We start from the raw sequence: 10,282 nt of genomic DNA on the forward strand, positions 1-10,282 counted from the left end.
CTCTCAAAATGAAAAATCTCCTAAAATGAGCTTTTTATTTAGAGGATTAGGTAAAATTATGTTCAATGACGTTTTTGCCTCTAATAATAATACTACACATATGTATTAAAATGTCTATAAATATCATTTCACACAAACAAATGGCAATAAGCTTTTAGCAATCATTTAATTGTTACCAAATACATTTATAAAAATAAGTTGTCAAATCAGTAGTCAAATCAGGTGGACAAAAAGTTAAAACTCTAACACAAACTCTAAACTCTAAACTCTATTTGCCAAACAAGACCTTCACCTTTGGATTAAATTATGACTACAATAGATGCCTTAAGTCCCTTATACTTACATCCAATAGATGGCCATAATTTCTAAGAAATAGAGAAGCTTCATGGATCTTTCAACTTCAAGTCATGGAAGAGATATGTGGAGATAACTCTAGGATCAAAAAGGAAATAGGGGGTTTGTGACTGGAAGTATGAAGAAAGACAGGTTTGATACTGTCATAGCTAAAGCATGAGAAACTAGTAATAGTATGATTATATCATGCATCCTTGGGTTTGTGTCTAACTCTATAAGGAATCAATCCTTTGTGTATACTCCACAAATCTGGATCTAACTTGAAAAATGATTTTCACTTATAAGTGAGTCTAGAAAATACAAGCTTAACAAAGAGGTGTATGAAACCAAACAGCAGACCAGGTCAATCAGTGAACGTTACACACAAATGAAGGTAATATGGGAAGAGTTAAAGTCTCTTAATACTCTACCTACACTATCTGAAATCAATGTTGAGTTAAAGGCTCTCCTTAACTTGAAGCTCTAGAGAAACACAAGGAAGTGCATAAACTTTTTCAATTTCTGGCCTTGAAGAAGGATATGGACCTCAGAGAAGTCAGATTCTCATGATGAGAACTCTTCCTACTGCTAAAACAACATGCAACTTCCTAGAACAGGAAGAATCTCAGAGCATGATACTTGGTCAAGTGAAAGATGATCAAGAAACTCTAGCTATGTTTAGCAAAGGAAATGGGGGAGCTTGCACTACTTGTGGGAAATCTGAACGCACAAGTGGAAGATGTTGGAGTGTTGTTGGATACCTTAGTGGTTATCCAAATGCAAATAAACAACAGCAGAAGAACAAGGGAAAGAACTTTGGTGGAGGACAAAAATGGAACAAAAACAAGAATGGGGGAGTGAAAACTTCAGCTAATGTGCAAAATAGTGCAAGAATTAAAGCTGGCTCAACAAACTCAGGAAGTCGGCTCATTATGCAACAAATTGAGGCTCTCTTCAAGATGTTGCTTCCTCCTCTAAACAACCTACCACTGATACAGATGATGAATTTGATACAAGCTATGCAGGTATTATGTTTTGTTACTTTGTTGATTTCAGTAACAAATGCATGGATCCTTGATTCTGGTGCCTCAGACCACATGACAGGATGTTCTAGTATGCTGGTTGATGTGATTGCTAGAAAAAATTAGCCTAAAATTAACCTACATACTGGACAAACAACTAAGATAATATATTTTGATAGTGTAAAACTTGAAAATGATCTGCTACTCAAAAATCTATTGTTTATGCCAAGCTTTAAACATAACTTAATTTATGTTAATAAGTTGTTTAAAGACATAAACTATAAGGTGATGTTTTACCCTGAATATTATGTTATTGAAGACACTAACTCATGTAGTGTGAGGGGGATAAGACTCATGAAAAATGATTTGTATTATCTCATGAATGAGTCTATAGGGAAAGTGATCGAAAGGCTGAGAATAACCCAAGTAGAAAGCAGCAAAAAGAGATTAAAGTGTGATATGGATGTTGAGAGTTGCAAGGAAGTTCCTAATGTTATAGAAAATGTGAAAATGTTGAGTAATAGAACTCTGTGGCACCAAAGTAGGGATGGCAATGGGTCCTGGACCCGACCCATTTATAAGGGTCTGGGTCCAGAAATTTTAGACCCAATGGGTCTGGGTCGGGTCTGGGTCCCAAAGAGCATGGGTCGGGTCTGGGTCCGGGTCCACATATGCTAGACCCAGACCCGCCGCACGGACCCATTTACATATTAGAATTTTTTTTTTTACCTAAACTCTAAAATTTTATGAGTTGTGATTTTAATTTGTGAACTCGTTAGTGTTGTAACTCCACTAAGACATGTAACTTTATAAGTTGTAACATTTTAATATTTTATGAGTTAATTATTAAAATTTTATTTAGAGAATGCTTTAACCATGGATGCAAGAACCTATATATATATTAGGGAGAAAATTTTTAATTACATATATTCAAAAATGTGATGACAACTTAAAACTAAGAAGGACCCATGGACCCGCTAGACCCAACGGATCTGGGTCTGGGTCTGAAAAATCTAGACCCAACGGATCTGGGGCGGGTCTGGGTCTGTAAAAAATAAACGGGTCTGGGTCTGGGTCCAGGTGGACCCGACCCAGACCCGCCCCATTGCCATCCCTACACCAAAGGTTAAACTATGCTCCTATGGCAAGAATTGAGAAAAATAGGAGGTCTGAAGGGGATGAAAATAGGAAGCACTGAGGTATGTTTGACATGTCCTTTAGCTAAGTTCACTAAATTTCCATATAATGTGAGAAATTCAAGGGCAAAAGAACCTTTTGATCTCATTCACGTTGATACATGAGGCCCCTGTAGAGTGATTAATAAAGGAAAATATAGATAAAATCCTTACAATGGTCGATGCACTACTCAAGGATGACCTGAGTAAATCTAATGGTTCAAACATTTGATGCTTTCAGGATTATTGAATCTCTTGTGAACTTGCAAAGACTACTTTGACATAACGGTGAAGGTAATTAGATTCTGATAATGCATGCTCCTGAGCTTGAAGACAAGAAATGCAAACCTTTCTTTGAAAAACTTGGCATTGTGCACCAAACCTCATGCGTTGATATATTCCCCTTAGCAAAATGTAAGGGCTGAGAGGAGACACAAGAACATTATAGAAATGGCAAGATCTTTGAGATTTCAAGCAGGACTGGCTTTGAAATATTGGGAAGAGTGTGCTCATGCTGCTGTGTATATCACAAACATGTTAACAAATTTAATTCTTGGTGATAAGTCACATCATGAGGTTATGTATAAAGAAAGACCTAAAAATGAAAATATGGGAATTTTTGGATGTCTTGTTGTGGCTGCAAATCCAAACAACGAGGGACACAAATTTGATGCAAGGTGTATTCCATGCCTCTTCTTGGGGTATCCTCAAACTCAAAAAGGGTATAAACTTATGAATTTGTTTAATTGGAAGATGTTTGTTACCAGAGAAGCCATATTATATGAAAACATATATCCTTACCATGTTTTCCATACTACTTTTATACAATCTAGTGAAGATCAAACACATCAACCTAACCTCACACAGCCCTGGATATATGATGACTCCACATCTATTCCTACGGTTGACCTTGAGCCAAACACACAACTATTGACCAAACCCCTCAAAATACTAAGCATGTTACTAGATTCCCTAGACAACCTACACCACAACATCTCCAAGAAGGTATACTATAGAGCACAAACCTCCCACTTGCATCAAAACTATAAGATTAACAACACCACTTGTAGTTATATATGCTGAAGTTGTGAAAGGTGTCACGAAAACCTATGTTTCACCATAATACTTCTGTATGATTGCATCAACAAAAAGAGAACTTGACCTCATTCATTTCAAAGATGATATCAAGTACTCTCACTGGCAAGAAGAAATGAATAAAGTGCTTGATGCTCTTAAAAGAAATAAGACATAGGATATCACACAGTTGTTTGCAAGAAAGCAACCTATTGGATGTAAATGGTTATAAACAACCAAATACAATCGAAAAACAGAAAAAGTAGATAAATACAAGTTAAGACTTGTTGTGATAGGTAACAAACAACAATATGGTGTGGAATTCAAGGAGACATTTTGCTCCTGTTGCTAAAATGACAATTGTCAGGTCTATTTTAGATGTTGTTGTTCGTTAAAATTGGCATATACATCAAATGGATGTAAAAAATGACTTCTTGCATGGGGAATTACAAGAAACTTTCTTAATGAACCTTCCTCAAGGATATTGTGGCAAGAAATTCATATTTGGGATGGTGTTTGAAGGAGAATGTGTTGCTGAAAATTCTAATATGGTTTGTAAAATGATTAAGTCTTTATATGAACTTAGACAAGCTCCAAGGCAATGGTATGCTAAGCTAAGTTCAGCTTTCATTACTTTTGGATACATTCAATCCAAGGTAGATTACTCCTTATTCACTCATAGTGACACAAAAGGATTCATAGTTATCCTCGTCTATGGTGATGACCTGATAGTTGCTTGAAGTAACCTGACAGTAATTGAAGAGACAAAAGAATACCTAAGGAGTCAGTTTCAAATGAAAGATATGGGTGAGCATTCCTAGGTATAGTAGTTGACAAGGGGAGTAATGGAATTTTTCTGTCTCAAAGAAAGTACATCAGGGATCTCTTGAGAGAACATGGCATGACTGATTGCAAGCCTCTTAGGCTTCCTATAGATACTCATATGAAACTTACTCACACTCATGGCACGTCTCTAGAGCATCCATAAGTTTATCAAAGGCTGATTTGAAAGTTAATCTATCTGTCTATTACTAGACCTGACAGTATACATAATTCATTACTTCTCCTATTTCTGTGCACTATCAGGCTGGAAAAAGGATTCTTAGACATCTTTGATCTGGATCACTGAACCAAGGCATTCTTCTTGCATCAAGATCTGCTGCTACTCTAACTGCATATTGTGATAGTGATTGGGGAGGTTATCATACTACTAGAAAATCCACTACTGGTTTTTGTATTATGCTTGGAGAATCTCCTATATCATGGAAGGTAAAAGGCAATATGTTATTGCTCATTCTATAGAAGAACTAGAGTATAAGGCAGTGGGAATGACTATATGTGAAGTAATCTGGATTAAGCAATTCATAAAAGACCTTGGTTTAACCAACCTTGTATGCACAACTCTTCTATGTGATAATCAGATTGTCTTAGCTATTACTGCAAATCCAGTTCAACATGAAAGCGCTAAACATGTTGAAATGGATTACCACTTTATTCGAATATAGGTTCGGGATGGGACAATCCTTCCTACATATGTCAAGACAACTGATCAAGTTGCAGATTTATTCACTAAAGTTCTTTCTGTAGATCAACAACAAAAACTTCTGGTCAAGCTAGGAGTTCATCCTCCTTCCTCCCAACTTGAGCTGGAGTATTGAAAATGGAGTGTAGTAGTGGTTGTAGTGCCTGATTATTCTTTGTCCTTGTTGTGTCATAAGTTGGTACTGGATTGTCGTTGTCTTTTTGTCTAGCTATATGTGTTGTTTGTTTGTGGATTCTCCACTAGCCGTTTTCTCTTGTTTCTCGAATGATTCTGGGGCATAACTGTCGAGGATGTTTGTAAGTTCCTTCCCCTATTATATGGAGTCTTCATATGATGTAAGGGTTAAAACAAAATGAATGAAAGCTCAACTTAATCAACTGAATCGACTGAAATACCTCATCTTATTTAGTGTTTTTTGCGGGGATATACCAGGGTATTAGAGTATTTTGTGGGGATATACCTCACTAATTTTTATTTTGTGGGGATATACCAACCTAAATTTAACTTTTGTTAAAAGATACCAAAAACACTATTTCTGGCGAGAAAGTCAAATTTTCGGCCTTTGACTTGCTATTACTCTTTGTATAGTGCGTGATATTCAATTGCTCCTACTACATTCATTTTCCTCCAACTTCCTCACTGTTAATTTGCGGCTCAATCGCGAGTTCCTACCAAGTCAAAGGTTGCAAATTTGACTTTCTCGTCGGAAATAGTGTTTTTGGTAGTTTTAACAAAACATGAATTTAGGTTGGTATATCCCCACAAAAAAAATTTAGTGAGGTATATCCCCACAAAATAACCCTATTACCCTGATATATCCCCACAAAAAACACTCTTATTTATTTCTATCTTTGCTCATAAAAGTTATTATATACTTCTTATGTTTTCCCTAGCCTAAATACGTTGCTTGGTCGTTCGAGCATTAATTCTAATGAAATTAGGGAGTTGTGAGAACTTTCTAACAGATTATCCGAGTATTTAGAGGAATAAACACAATTAAGGCTTGTGTTTCTTTCATTGTGACTCATGTCTAATTTTGGATTATTTTGTTCATGAGAAACTCTACCCGTATAGCCCCAATCTCATATAATTCAATTACTGCATATTATCATCAATTTAAGAGTTTATTGAGTAAACTAAACGAAATTTGTGATTATAGTATACTCCCTTCGTTTTTTTAATTGTTAAATTGGTGTATGCACAACCATTTATGCAATGTCACTTTCAAGCTTTTTAGAGTGTACTTTTTGACCTATTTAATGTAAAATAATGAGAAATAGTGAAAAAATAGTATTTTTGGGTGGAAAAAGAGAAGAACAAATATAAAAATATTACTTTATGGTGGACCAAGTACCCCAAATAAGGAAAATATAACAATTAAAAAAACAATTATTTAAAGAAAATGTAGCAAAAAAAACGGAAGGAATATTTTACAATGTTACTTATTTCCTCTCAATAGCATGAAGCTAAAAGTCTTACACACCCAACATGTATATATGTCTTTTGTACGCCCTATATATCTAGAGTAGGTACACCCAAATTTGTAAGAATTTGTAGTTCACCCTAGGTAGGGTAAATAAGAGTCAGGACTTCTCTTGCTTATTGATGTGTATCCATTTTTCCATTACGATGTGCCCATACTAGATGTAGAAAACGTACAAGTTTAAAAGTTGTTGACATATATATGCCTGGTGGATTATTATTCATTATCTATCTATGTACGATTTCATATTGTCAACTAATTAAGGATTAACTTGTTTTCAATTAGTAAAGTTGAGCATTTCTTGGGCTTAATTGGTCATGCAAGATGTACGGAGCTTTTATAGCGTACGTGCAATTATAGTAAATCTATGATATATAATTTCAATCAACTTTTGTCAAAGCATACACCGCATCTGGACATATTATTCCTCCATTTTTCTCCTCAAGGTGTTTTATTCGGACTACTTCTAAGTATATAATTAATTCATTGGGTTGTTGTAAGATGTTGACAATTGCTTAGTGATAGTTTGAAAACTAGCTCGATTATTATTCAGTTTTTCTCAAATTATTATTCAGTCTTCAAATGTACAGCAATAGTTTCAACTTGTTTAAACAAATACCAAATCAAATCTAAGTTGTGAGGCCCTAGCATGCTAGATTACATGAATGTGTTATTTCGAAGCGTCATGTTTTTGGCAAAGTTGAGCGTTTCTAACGGTTAATTGATGATCATCGCAGTCGTACGAAGTCTTTGCTATACGCATATTCTTATCAAGGTTAAGGATGCCTTAATTAGTAAAACTTGATTATATTATATATGAATTAGGTTACATTTTGTGTTCCCACTTTCTTGTAAAGTTATGATTTTTTATAATATGCTTGTGGTTAGAAAACCAGCTGTATTTGACAATTGATAGCTATACTTTGAGAAAACAGCTGTTTTAGTCTTTGAGATGTTGCTAGAAGACACAAAATTGACAAAATTATCGTAGATAGATCTATTTGTCAATCAATTTGCATGTATCATGCTATCATAATATGTACGTCATGATACTGTTATTCTCATATGATATTAATTCATATTTTAAAAGAAAATTGAAACCTTAACGAAGAAGTATGCCAAAAACAAATTTAAGCCGGCAATGCACACAAGCTTAAGGGGTCTTTGATGGTCAATTAATCTTTGGTGATATTAATTCATAGTTGTTTATGCCTTTGCAACGAGAATCCATTATTGGAATACTACCAACAACAAAAAATTCGCATTCATCTAATCATCTCCCATCATAATATAACCTTTCATCCCCTAAAAAAGTTACAACATGAGACAGCGAAATGATAAAAGGTGTGTAGAATATTTAAAAAATTAAATTTGTTAGGAGTGAGTTTTATTTTTGTATGTTTGATAGTTATTTGATTAATTGTTTCTTGTAGATATCGAATGGCTAGTAATTATTGATGGGATTATCGTTAAAAAGATATCGTGTTTGAAGAAATAATAAATGGGATTTTGCTTATAAACCCTACATGACATTGAAGACTGGAAGAGATGTGTGGAGACATATCGGAACAATATGACGAATAGTGATTAGTGTTCTTGAAAGAGAAAGAGAAATTTGTCTAGCTTATGTCAAATATGTCATATATATGTAGATGTCATTTTAGAATTTGTTTTCTTTTTTCTAATTAATGCATTCTAAATTTGATTTTTATTGTTCTGATATGAAATACTCCCTCCGTCCCAATTTATTTGCTACATTTTGCCATTTAGGGGTGTCTCAATTTATTTGCTATATTTGCAAATATTTCCATATATAGTACATAGGTCCCACATTTTATTTACAAATTTGCCATCACTCCCTTCTTGATTTTGTAAATGTTTCCATATATAATACATAGGTCCCACAATTTACCTATTTGTTTTTTTGTTAATTCCATTTATGTCAATGGTCCCCACTCCCTCCTTGGTCTTTGTGAAAAAGTGCGTGTAGCAAATAAATTGGGACGGAGGGAGTAACGAATTGGGGTAAATCGGTATCAAGATTGTCTTATAACAGACCGGTTTTCCAATCAGTTACTCGACTTACCCCATACCGGAACAGTTATATAACAGCTTTCCCAATAAATTTTGTAGTCCTTATCATCTAACTGCACCTGTTTCTCAGCATTGACGCATTGGATTTTGAATTACAGAGAAAACTCTGTCATTGCCACAATTGGAAAATGCTCTTCTGCTTTTATCTACAATGTTTTAGGTAATTCACCTTAGCTTTTAGTGTTCCTAGGAGACAATCAAATAAAAGACTCTATACCTAATTCAGCTGAGAGAAAAAGTCTACATGGCTTGATTTGATGAGATTTAGAAAATGGTACTTCTAAGTTCTAAGTAACAAAAGAAGAAAGAATTATTAGCCTTTCACTTGTGGTTGGGAGTGTTTTGTTTTATGTGAAGATTTGGACATATGATTAAGATTTAAGAGTTAAAGATATTCCAAGGAGATAATTAAGAGAAAGAAAGCAACTCCTACATTACAAAAGTAATATTTCTTCAAAAACACGTAATTTATGAGAGGTAAAATTATATTGTTAGATGATTCTCAGAAATAATACCTTATTAATTCTTTTTTAATTACAATATTTCCTCCGTTGGTAATATTTTCTTTTATTATCTCTCTCTCATAACATGGCCTCATTTTATTATTTATTTTTATCTCTATCTTTATCCTCTTCACATTGATTTCTAAAAGTATATAAAATTTGGAGTATTTATAGAGCGAATGAAGTACTTGTTTATAGAAAAGAAAACTATATACTTCCTCAATTTCTTTTTAATTTATTAATTTCACTTTGGGGGAGAACAAAGGAAAAAGTACAAAAGTATGAGAGAAAAACTAAAAAGATAGAGAGAAAAATTGAAAAGTGAGAGAGAAAAATTAAAAAATGGGTTACAATATTAAAAAGTGGATGACATGTGTGAAAAAAGACGAAAATGTAGATGTGAGTCATGTGACATGTTACCAAAAATAGAAAAATCTACAACGTGTAGATTAAAAAAAAAACAGATCAACAAAGAAAATGTGTAGATTAAAAAAAAAGGGAGTATCTGATAAATCATACTATTTCTTCTATTTCAATTTATTTGTGACACTTTTAAAATTATGGAATGCTAGAAAATTTTTTGGAAAGAAGAGAGATAGAAAAAGAAAATAAAAGAGTCATATGTGATAAGAGAGAGATAGAGAAAAGCTATTACCGAAAATAAAAATGTCACAATTAAATTGAAACTTACAAAAATAAAAAGTGTCACATCTAAATTAAAACAAATGGAGTATATGATATCAAATTAGGCTCTACTTCCTCCGTTTCTTAAAGATCTTCCATCTTTCCGTTTAAGTGCATTTCCAAAAGTTCCCTCTTTTACTTTATTTCTTATTTGGAATTTTTTTCCTTTTTATGTCCCTACCATATGGTCCACCATTACATTATTAATTCAATTTTAATCCCTTTCTCTCTCCTATTTTAACCTTATTTTATTTGTTTATTTATTTTAACCTCTTTTTCTCTCCTACTTTACCCACCCTACACAAATTGATTCTCATTAATATCTATAGTAATAGTAACAAGGAAGATCTTTAAGAAACGAAGAGAGTATT

This window comes from Beta vulgaris, chromosome 8, assembly GCF_026745355.1.
Source record: "Beta vulgaris subsp. vulgaris cultivar EL10 chromosome 8, EL10.2, whole genome shotgun sequence".
NCBI lineage: Eukaryota > Viridiplantae > Streptophyta > Magnoliopsida > Caryophyllales > Amaranthaceae > Beta > Beta vulgaris.